The sequence below is a fragment of the Engystomops pustulosus genome, chromosome 4, assembly GCF_040894005.1.
Source record: "Engystomops pustulosus chromosome 4, aEngPut4.maternal, whole genome shotgun sequence".
Lineage (NCBI taxonomy): Eukaryota > Metazoa > Chordata > Amphibia > Anura > Leptodactylidae > Engystomops > Engystomops pustulosus.
In genome coordinates this window covers 105509378-105522196 of record NC_092414.1, presented here as the reverse complement: position 1 = coordinate 105522196, position 12819 = coordinate 105509378, and positions in this window count along the sequence as shown.

Here is a 12819-nt window from a genome sequence, read left to right as displayed (position 1 = left end):
TGGGACAGGAATCTTTTACTTTAATATTTAAAAGTTTATTTAAAGTATATTTTAAAGTTTACTATAATTACCTGTTCATCTCTTAAATAACAAAAAAATTAAAAAATGCTTCAAAAGATTATTTATGATTTAAAGACAAAATTACAATACGATGAAGTGTGTAACTTGTATAAGCTATTCTACTTATATTGCAGTTTAAAAATTCTGCAAAATGAGCTTGTCTCTCATATATTTTGGATGGATAGTGTTAAGCTGTTTTTTTCTGCTTCAGGTTTTTGATGGTGACAATTTATGCATGTTTTCAGATAATGAATTTTTTGTCTGCCAATATCAAGATGCATTTTATTGATTGGAGATGCTTAGATAGGGTTTTGCAGGTCAGGCCATTTAATTTAGCTTGGAAAAATAATATGCAAATACAGTATATGTTTGCTTTTTGAGTTAAAAAATATGTGAGCCTTTAAACCAAAGCAACAGTGCAAAGTACAAAAAAACTGTATTTTTTTGTTGATTTTCTAATAATTCATTGGCTATTTTACACAATACGCTGTTATTAGATATTTGACATTAAGTAGAATAACACACTACTACTGTATAAACAGATTATATATAGTAGTGTTCAGCTATGGGCTGAAAATAAGATTGTTTTTAGTTCAATATGGACATATTCTTTTATAAGCTCATGACTGCAGGAATAGATTTCAGGTTCAGGCAGATTTGTACCACTGCAGATGGTCCATAAGAGTCTTAGCCCATTTTTGTATGCCAACAACAGCCCACACAAGAAGCATGATCGAGAGCTTTCACACATTCCATGAACAAGCTATTGCCATTCAGGAAATATTAACCCCTTCCTGGTATTTTTAATTTTTTCTTCTTACCTTTCAAATTAATAACTAATTACTGATTCATTGATGTAACCTTATTTGGGCTTGTTCTTTGCCAGGCAAGTTGTTTTATTTTAATGGCATTGTTTGTAAAAGGTTTCATGTAATATATTGAGAAACTATCAGATCAGATGGTTATTTTATGAAATATGCTCTGCGGTAAGATTCAATGTTAACTTTATACGCTGGGTAAGTATCATTATGGAGTAGAACACTTAAAATCAAATTTTATTATACACTTTTAAAATAGGGCCACTCTTCAGCCACTAAACAATCAATTCTGGATTTCAGTGTGCATAGGGGATAATGAGACCTCGGATATTTAAACCCTATCGGATCCCACTTTATCACGTTATTACCCCCACAGTGAACTAAGGTGCTGATGTGAAAAAATAATAATAATAGGTTCAGAGCAAGTGTGTCAGTCAGCAAGATTTAAATATAGCTGGTAGAGATGGGCGAATTTCGTCCCGATTCGCCAAATTTTTCGAAAAAATTTGATTCGACCTGAATCAAATCAAAACGAATCACGTTAAAAAACAGGCATTTACTGGCTGCAGAGAGCCTGTAGGGTGTTGTAGAACATTGTGCCATGCTTAAATATGCATAGGGAGTGTGGTTTGGTCTTCAAACAATGCTGTGTTTTAGTATGACACGCACATGACAGCCGCGGCTCTTAGAATCGCTTCACTCTTCAATTCCATGTGCACTTACATAGGCCAAGTTCCCCAAATAAGCGAAGCGGGAACGCAGCCTCACAAGGTTACGTCTGTGCCAGCTAGAAAGGACCGAGCTGAGGGCCAAGATCCCACTATAACATCAAAGAGTGCCCTCTTTTTACACTGACATCAGATGATTCCATAGATTACAACAGATTACGACATGTGGAAAGCCCCCCAAAAGAGTGCAGAGGATGTCGGCAGTAATTTTGCATTGACGTCACTGATCGTTTTGCCCTTCTTTTAATGCATCAGTGTCCTCTTTCAATCGGTCTATAAACTACGTGGATTTGACACGTAAATCTGGCTGTAAACTAGAGCCCCCAAAAGGTATTGCAATGTGCGTTATACAGATACCCCACAACTGACAGTGTAATTTCAGCGAAAATCACTGTATAAACTACGTGGATTTGACACGTGAATCTGGCTGTAAACTAGAGCCCCCAAAAGGTATTGCAATGTGCGTTATACAGATACCCCACAACTGACAGTGTAATTTCAGCGAAAATCACTGTATAAACTATGTGGATTTCACATGTAAATCTGGCTGTAAACTAGAGCCCCCAAAAGGTATGGCAATGTGCGTTATACAGATACCCCACAACTGACAGCTCACTACTGCAGATGCATGAATGTCAAACAGATTTCTTCCTATTCGATTTTGTCACTAAATAGAACTGCTATTTGGGGTATACAGATCCCTTTAAAGAACAGCCAGGGATTGGTCCACCAATCACTACTGCAGATGCAAGAAAGTCAAACAGATTTCTTCCTATTCGATTTTGTCACTAAATAGAACTGCTCTTGACTCCCCTTGAAAAAGCTAAGTGCGAAACACGTGTCGGGGTGTACAGCGTGTGCCTTCCTACTGGTATAGGTAACATTACTGCTCTTATGTGAGGGACGTTTTTCCTCTGTTTGCAATTTCTACTTAGGTTGTGACTGTTAATAGGCTACACTTACCAGTCTCTACTTGTTCCATTGGTTTTATCAACTTTATATTATGTGGCACTCTCTGTTGTTTTTATATTGTACTGTTGCTGGTGCATTGTGATGCACTACTTTTTCTCAATAAAGATTGTTTTGTATTATACGAAATATACTTTAGATGCTGTGTTTTTCAACATTTTGGTGAGATAAATTTATACAACGGGGGGATCCTGTACAATCTATGCCCATACCACCCGTTTTATTACTTTGGTTTTGGTGTACATACTGTAGAACCCCCTTAGAGAACAGCGAGGGATTGCAGCAAGAATCGCACAGTACAATAGCAGCAGCTGGACGCTACAACATGAAGTGTGAAGTGCTGAGATAGAAAATGGCTGTGTTTTATAGGGCTGTGTGACATCACATAAGCCTGCCGGTCGCTGATTGGCTTACAGGTCTGCAGATGTCATCGGGGTGTTCCTTTCTCCTTCCCAGAGTTCTCTGTGCCATGTAACACATTGTTCTCGCGCCCATTTAGCAGAAACATGAGGGGGAAAAAAAACAACTTCGTTCCCGCGAATCAGCATAAACTTCGGCTTCGTGGCGAATCGAATTTTTCCTGAAATTTTAACCGAAGTTAAAATCATTAGAATCGATTTGGCCATCTCTAATAGCCGGTTTTAGCAAAATCTCGCATCGATTACATGCACACTGCACTAAAGCGCTATTAAAAGAAGAAAAGCTAGGCTACAATTGAAGTCCTTTTGTGGACCATAATGTTCTGCCTGCTCTGCCTAATATACCCTATGCCTGACGCTTTTCTGCAGCCCCCCTATTTGGGAGCTGTGTCATCAGAGGCATATGGATGCATAAAAGATATATATCTTAACATGCGGCTGCACATCACATATTTCTGTGTGCACCCGCCGGCAGTATGTTAGCACTGTTAGAAACCGTGCGCGTGCGAGTGCACGCACGATATATAAAGGGAAGGCCCCTACTCCCCGGAGGCAGGGTAGCCAATCACCACCTAGGACTGCCAGCTGCAGTCCTCCAATAGGGAATGAGTGGGTGTTCCAGAAGAAGAGGGCTCGTGCCTGGGCAGCCAATCGCGCTGTCCCCAGGCTCACCATCACAGTGCAGCATAAGATGGGATACATGTCATTCCCAGTGTACCGGAGAGGACCAATATCAGAGACAATATCGCTTTTATTTCAGTCCCATTCGCTTTGCTTCGTGACTATTGATGCATAGTACACTGTCATGGGGTCCTCCTTTGTATTTTTGATATATGTAGCATGGGGATCGTATTGCAGCGAAACCCAAAAGTAAGAAACCGACTAGGGATGAGACACGACCAAAGTAGGGGAAATGATCAGCAGTAAAGAATGACAGAATAAAATTGTGCGGGGGTCCTGCTTAGAACATCGGGATTTATCCACAAAGTCAACATATATAGATAACATCATCCCCAGTCGTTTCTTACTGTTGGGTTTCACCGTAATACGATCCCCTGGTCCTCTCCGGCATACTGGGAATGACATGTAACCCAGCTTATGCTCGACTGTGATGGTGAGCCTGGGGACAGCGCGATTGGCTGCCCAGGCACGAGCCCTCTTCTTCTGGAACACCCACTCGTTCCCTATTGGAGGACTGCAGCTGGCAGTCCTAGGTGGTGATTGGCTGCCCTGCCTCCGGGGAGGAGGGGCGTTCCCTTTATATATCGTGTCTGCACTCGCGCGCGCATGGCTTCTGACAGTGCCAACATCCTGCCGGCGGGTGCACACAGAAATATGTGATGTGCAGCCGCATGTTAAGATATATACCTTTTATGCATCCATATGCCTCTGATGACACAGCTCCCAAATAGGGGGGCTGCAGAAACGCGTCAGGCATAGGGTATATTAGGCAGAGCAGGCAGAACATTATGGTCCACAAAAAGACTTCAATTGTAGCCTAGCTTTTCTTCTTTTAATAGCGCTTCAGTGCAGTGTGCATGTAATCGATGAGAGCGAGATTTTGCAAAACCGGCTATATTTAAATCTCGCTGACTGACACACTTGCTCTGAACCTATTATTATTATTATTTCACATCAGCACCTTAGTTCAGTGTGGGGGTAATAACGTGATAAAGTGGGATCCGATTGGGTTTAAATATCCTAGGTCTCATTATCCCCTATGCACACTAAAAGCCTGAATTGATTGTTTAGTGGCTGAAGAGTGGCCCTATTTTAAAAGTGTATAATAAAATTTGATTTTAAGTGTTCTACTTCAGGCAGATATTACACCTACTCACATGAACACAAACCTTCTATTTGATTTTGAATTTTCCTATTAGTAAGTATCATTATGGCAATGTTACATTTATATACCGTATATACTCGAGTATAAGCCGACCCGAGTATAAGCTGAGGCCCCTAATTTTACCACAAAATACTGGGAAAACCTATTGACTCGAGTATAAGCCGAGGGTGGGAAATGCATTGGTCACAGCCTACCCAGTATATAGCCTGCCAGACCCTGCCCCAGTGTATATAGCCTGCAGACCCTGCCCCAGTGTATATAGCCTGCCAGACCCTGCCCCAGTGTATATAGCCTGCCGCCGCTGCCGGACAGATCGCACAGAAGATATACAGGGATTGCCGGAAAGGTGAGTTTAGATATATTTATTTTTTTGACTCGAGTATAAGCCGAGTTTGGGTTTTTCAGCACATTTTTTGTGCTGAAAAACTAGGCTTATACTCGAGTATATAAGGTAGTCCTGGTTATGTGTTACTTCTTTTCAAAAATTAAAGACCTGAAAGAGATTGCCCAGGTTTTCTACGTAACAAATTGCACTTCATAGTGATGGTTTTTAATACTCCATGCCATGTAATGTAATGGGAGGCAGAAAAAATGCAGTGAAATTGTTGAATGAATGCATTTCCACCATTATCTTGTGGGCTTGGATTTTACCGCTTTCACAGTGCTCCCCAAATGACATGTCTACTTTGGTTTGGTACGGTCATAGGGCTACCACATTTATATAGGTTTTTTTTTTAATGTTGTCACTTTGGTGTACGGAGCCGTGGTTTGTGTAATTTTTTGTGAATTTTGATGACATTATCAATTCAACCATTTTGAGGACTGTATGGCATTTTGATCACTTTTTATTTAATTTTGTTTACTTTATAACTGGGTTGTCTAATTGATCCAACCATATATTGCCATATATGGAGGTGTATGGGGATTTTCTTCATCTTTTACAATCTATTACATCTATTACAATAGTGGATCCCATGTGCCATTAGTACTCACCATCTCTCAGAAACTTTGCAGTCATCACTGTTCCTATATCCGCTCTCTCTAGTCCTAACCTGACTAGTAAACATTATAATCATACTCTCAGAAGTTCCCTGGATAAGGCACCACCCTCAGTCCAAACCTTTCAACACAGATGTCAACAACCTTGGCACATGCCACAAACTCGTTTCTTTCGGCAGTGTTTCATGCGCACACTTTCTTCACTTCAAATGCATGCTAAGAACCTGTAACTCTGCAATTCACCTTGACAAACAGGTCTATTTCACCGATCTAAACTATCTCTTACAATCCCTAAAGGCTCTTTGATACCCTTCCCTCCTTACTTATACCAAAGGTGCAGCCAATTGTCACAGGCCTTGGGGCTGAATATTTGGCTTCCTACTTTAAAGATAAAATAGACTGTACCTGACAGGAAGTTTCCCAATCCACTGACTCCATTAATCCCCTTCCATCCTGTACCTCAGTGGTCCCCAGCCTTTTTTTGCCCAGGGACCGGCTGTAAACATATATTTTCTCCAGGGACCGGTGGGGTGGGGGAATGCGGTCTGGTGTCAGTTTCATAGCCATAAATGTATGTTTGCATGCCCCACCATAAATCCCTGTGTACCTAGCTTATATTGTCCCTTTCTTGAAGAAGCACCACCCACTTATATTGTCCTCTTTGCTGTAGCATGCCCACTCCAAAGTGAACCTTCCTGCAGCGTGGCCCCTCCCATGTCTCCTTTCCTACATAATGCCTTCCTCCCATGTCCCCTTTCCTTTAGCTGCCCCCACCCTCTGATTCCAATATCGCCTATCCCAGCCGAACACTGTAAAATTCTGTTGTCGGTAGACACGATGTGATGACATGGAAATTAACTAAAGGAAAGGGACAGGGGAGTATTGATTTTTTTTTTTTACAGAGATGTTCCATGGCCCGGAACCAGTGGTTCCACGGACCGGTCTTGGGCCGCGGACCGGTGGTTGGGGAAGACTGCTGTACCTGACCCTGTTTGCTCTCCTCCCTTGACCTGGTTACAGAGGAAGAAGTGTCCAGGTCCCTTTCCTCTGCCCGCTCCATTACATCTATCAGTGACCCCATCCTTTTACTTCTTTTACTGTCTCTCTACCCAGCAGTCACTTCTCACCTCACTAAAATGTTTAACCTCTCTGGTGTGTTTTCCTCTTCTTTCAAGCATTTTGTTGTTGCCCTATTACTAAAGAAACCTTCCTTGGACCTGTGTCAGTGCTGTTAACCACTGACCAGTCTCAAATCTCTCTTTCATCTCCCAACTCCTTGAATGCCTGGTCTTTTCTTGTCTGACCCATTATCTTCAGGCTAACTCCTTGACCCCCTACAATCTGGTTTTCGCACTATGCTTTCCACTGAAACTGCTCTTTCTAAAGTCTCCAAATCCAAATGTGACTATTCTCTCCTCATTCTTCTGGATCTCTCAGCAGTGTTTGATACTGTGGAGCACAAACTCATCCTTAGAATTCTTTGCTCCATTGGCCTTAAGGCCACATTACTTTTTCCTTTATACTGTCCTCATTGGAAAAACCATCAGCAGATTTGGCATGCGGTTTGCAAGATGCACATATACCTTTTTGACCCAACTAAGTATTTTGTTTTTTTGACAGATGTCAGCAACCTTGGCACATGCTCCAAAGGGGGGGTTTGTCGGGAAGTATAGGAACTAAAACTTTGTTTTCTTGAAATAAGTGTTAATGGGGCATATTTTTTAATAAAATTACTTCTTCTGAATATATTGATGAACATTGTTTCACAGTTGTACTAAAATGAATTTAATTAAAATAAATTACTAACTTATTTTGTTGTCCAAAAGTCATAAAACCAAAAAAAATTCTGTCTGACTTCGCACTGAAAAGAAAGTGTAAACTGATTGCACATGTGTTCATAAAGTGTCTGCGCCAGTTTTTTTCTTAAAAAAAAAAATATTAGTTGCGTGTATATCTTCCAAAGCAGACTTATGTACTGATAGCCAGTTTTGTGTCGCGGCTCCACTGTGTCTGACAAGACAGAAAAAATGTGCTCCAAGGGGTGTGATAGTACTTAGTAGGAGTTTGCGCCACATTTATTACTGACGTGCACCACAATTCTGTCTTCACCACAATTCTGCAGCATGAACAAAGTGCACCAAAAAAATGGTGAACACTTCCATAACAGTGCGGGGTGCGCCAAATTAATGAAGACTTTGCGCCAGTTTTGATCAGGCACACTTTGCAAACTTCACAATAAAACAGCATAAAGTACAGACTGCACTAGTTTTTGTAGGCATGACGTCTTTTGTCCATTCTCCCATAGAAAGGGTTATAAAAGTTATTCAGTACAGCACTTGTATACAATTGTTCTTTTGAATTGCATTTTTGCTGTGAAGAATGTAAAAATGCCATCAAACTGCACCCCAAGCTCAAAGGATGGTGTGGTGCCCAAGACAGTGCCCGATGTGTCACCCACCCTCACCTGCCTCTTATCCAAGCCCTAGGCATAATTACATTTGAGTTTTAAAAAAAACTTGGCCACAAAGGCCAACAATACATTGGTTTATAAAGATGCCCAGATTCTATGTTGGCTTTGCTGACTATCACATTGCTATTATAATCTAATCTTAAAGTTCAGAGAGGCACATGCACTCATGTATTTCTTTTGTATTACTGTATTTACAAATTATTGTAATAACCCCTTTTTAACTGGATATTTTTAAAAGTTACAACAGGCACTGATAGGGATTTTTTAAGCAGAGCCCCAACAGCCCTCTTGACTTTTGTAAGGTGAGTCCTAATTAACCCTCTCATGATTGAACATAAAAACTAAGATTTGTCCATCTCTTAGTGTATGTCAAGATCTTCTCCCGTTTAATATCTCAAAATGCATAATATCACAGACAGAAGAGTAGGCGTGAATAGTATACTGTAAAACTATTGGTCATCAGCACATTGTGGGAAAAAGTAAATTAATTGTGCTCAGTTCTCAGAGACCTTGTACACAGATATTGTTTATACTAATTTCCTCTGCCAGAAGGAGATAAGTGGGCTCCAGAATCCTAATATCATGCAGCATCAAGGACAGACTGGCTTCTCATTAAATGTCAAAGGGTATTAGCTGACAGGCAAGCAAACAGGTTACATAAAATGAAGTTTGAATCATGACATTAGCCTGACAATGGTCAGGGAACATGGCCGCTGTATCTAAGATGGCGGACAGTAGTCAAGATGGCGTCCGAAACCAGTGAGATCTCCTTAACAGGCACTGTACATACAGGTCACCTGGCCTTGTTTACTATGTATTTAGGGTCATGTTGAAATGAACTAAAATGTCTAATGTTGTAACAAATTTGTGGGAAATATTTTAAATTTATTATAACCATGATTCTTTATTATAGAGGAAATCAGCAGAGAAAAGAACGGACCTGTCTTTTCTAAAACGTGTTTACAAAGTAGTATAACTTTTTAACCTCTTAAAATTGACTGTTCAGCTGGATAGTTCTACACTGTGAGCCACTTTAGTGAGTTGAACAATATTGATCATTATGCTTGCTCATAGGCACCACCTTCAGTAAGCCACTTTGCTGGCTGTGCAGTGCCTGCTCTCAGGAGCAAGTATAAAGCTTAATGTAGTCTAACAGCATTTGCACATTGTGGTAAGATTTATTGAGGAAGCATTAAAGAAAACAATTACAATGACACAATGAGAATTACGACTGAAATGGTGTTAAATTTATCTTATTATCTTGAATATTTATTTACCGATTTCTTGTACAGAAGAGTAGTTTCTATCTAGATTGTTTCTTTTGAACAGGTGTAATCTAATATCACATAATCATTATTGTTTGTGTAAGTAAAAGTTATACAAATTTTAAATATACTTTCTGTATCAATTCCTCAAAGTCTTCTAGATCTCAGCTTGCTGTCCTTCTACAGAAAGCTTCTGTGTTTACTTCCAGTGGATAGAAATGTGTCCATAGTCACGCAATGGTCAATCAGGCGCACAAGCCATTATTATCATAGGAAGTGATTAAAGCTGTGTGATACAAACTACTCGTGCACCTGTGTGACCATGACGATATGACCATGAACCAATGAAAGTAAACACAGAAGCTTTCTATAGCAGGACAGTAAGTAGAGATCCAGTTAGGAATTGATACAGAAAGTATATTGAAAAATTGTATAACTTTTCCTTACACAATCAATATCAATATTTACTGAAAGTGGACAACCCCTTTAATCGGATTCTTTTACACCACTAAGCTAAAAAATACCCCACAGGATCAAATATCATTTCTTGAATACACTTTTTATATTAAAACTCTCTTCTCTACCCTGAAAAAAATGGCTCCAAATTAATTTGCAAATGAGCTGAGAAAAATTTACTTTTAGAGGCTGGAGGAAGAATATCCCTAAAAATCTATTTCAAGATGACAAAGTTTTGGTGTAAGATACCTTCATCAGGCAAACAAAAAGTGATTCCTCACACATAATGTATATATATCCAAATCATGGTTAAATTACTATCTTATTACATATTCAAATTATATCCAAGCGCATGATGTAAACATTTAATAAAAAATTTTAAAATGTTAAAATTTTGATACAAAAGTTGAAAACAGTTGTGTATACCCATTTGTGTTATCATAGCATAATATGCTTTATGTATAAAAAATAATTAATCTATTAAAACCACAATGTGAATAGTGTCCAAAGTTGTGTGATGCATTGTAGGTTAATGTGGGGTTAAAAATATTGCAATATGCTAGACGTTCCTCTAGCGAATAGAAAATGGCGCCTGTATCACAGACATGCACAGTATATGACTCATAAAGGAATGTACTATGTATAGCAAAAGGTCTCTCCTATCTTGTGGGAGTTACAGCTCATTCCTCCTAAGCTCACCAGGTCTCTTAATAATAGTCGCACACGCACGGTAAATAGGAGCGTGAAACGCAACATTGCTCTATCTCTCATATACTGAAGATTCACTGAGGACTGGTTATGTTCCACAGGACTGGCGCATAGCAAATGTGGTACCAATTTACAAAAAAGGATCAAATAGCGATCCTGGAAACTACAGACCCGTGAGTCTAACTTCTGTGGTGGGGAAAATATTTGAGGGGTTTGTTAGAGATGCTATCCTGGAGTATCTCACTGTGCACAACCTTATAACCCAGCGTCAGCATGGGTTTATGAGAGATCGGTCCTGTCAGACTAATCTCATTGGTTTCTATGAGGAGGTAAGTTCAAGACTGGATCTGGGGAAAGCTGTGGATGTTGTATATCTGGACTTTTCAAAGGCATTTGACACCGTGCCACATAAAAGGTTGGTATATAAAATGAGACTGCTGGGAATAGGAGAAAATCTGTGTATTTGGGTAAGTAATTGGCTTAGTGATAGAAAACAAAGGGTTGTCATTAATGGCACATTCTCAGATTGGGTTGACGATACCAGTGGAGTGCCAGAGGGGTCAGTATTGGGGCCACTTCTTTTTAATATTTTTATTAATGACCTTGCAGTGGGTTTACACAGTCAAGTTTCAATATTTGCAGATGATACTAAGCTGTGTAAAGTAATAAATACTGAGGTCGATAGTTTAGCTTTACAGAGGGATTTGTGGAAGCTTGAGGAGTGGGCAGAGAAATGGTTGATGAGGTTTAATGTAGATAAATGTAAAGTTATGCACTTGGGCCATGGAAACAAAAAGTATAATTATGTTCTAAACGGTCAATTACTTGGTAAAACTGAAGCTGAAAAGGACTTGGGGGTATTGGTGGATGGTAAACTTAATTTTAGTGACCAGAGCCAGGCGGCTGCTGCTAAAGAAAATAAAATTATGGGATGTATCATGATAAAGACATAGTTTTGCCCTTATACAAATCCCTGGTCAGACCACACATGGAATATTGTGTACAGTTTTGGGCACCAGTGTATAAAAAGGATATAGTAGAGCTGGAACGGGTGCAGAGGAGAGCAACCAGGATTATTAGAGGAATGGGGGGATAAGAATACGCTGACAGATTACAAAATTTGGGATTATTCAGTTTAGAAAAAAGATGACTGAGGGGAGACCTCATTACAATGTACAAATACCTGAACGGACAGTACAAGGATCTCTCGAAAGATCTTTTTGTACCTAGGCCTGTGACCAGGACAAGGGGATATCCTCTACGCCTACAGGAGAGGCGATTCTACCATAGCCATAGACAAAGGTTCTTTACTGTAAGAGCAGTGAGACTATGGAACTCTCTGCCGCAGGAGGTTGTTATGGCGGACTCTATGTACATGTTCAAGAGAGGCCTGGATGTCTTTCTGCAGAGAAAAAATATCACAGGTTATTGGGATAAAACATTTATTTAATTCTTAAAGGTTGGACTTGATGGACTTGCATCTTTTTCCAGCCTTATATACTATGATACTATGATACTGTGAAAAAGGCCCAAATGGGGGAGAGGAACGCTGAGTGCCATTTACTATACACTGAAACGTCTAGAGTCATTTGGGGATTTTTAACCCCACATTAACCCACTATAAATTACACAACTTTGGACACTTGAAGGTGAGTTATATTGAATTGTCACCATCTTGAAATACATTTTTCACTGAAATCTGGGATTGCTGCCTGTTTTTCCCATTTTAATCTTTAGCCCTATATTTCTTTTATACGAAACAGAGAGATAATGTTTTACTTTTTGTTACAACCTGACTGTTTATTAAGTTTGTTTTTACAGACCATGAGAGCCTTGATGTTATTTTTGTCACAATCAGAGTTATAGAAAAGCTACCATCAAAATCCAGAATGATATACCAGGAACCATGACTGTGGTAATCTTCTTAGATTTGTTATTCATGACCTCCTTACTTCTAAAATAAACTTTGAAAATTATACTAATGACCCTGAGGTGCTCTGGGGGTGTTTTCAGAGCCCATTAGTGATGTCTTTTCACTCACAGATACAATGAACAGTGCAGGTCACTTACTGCTGCTGCTA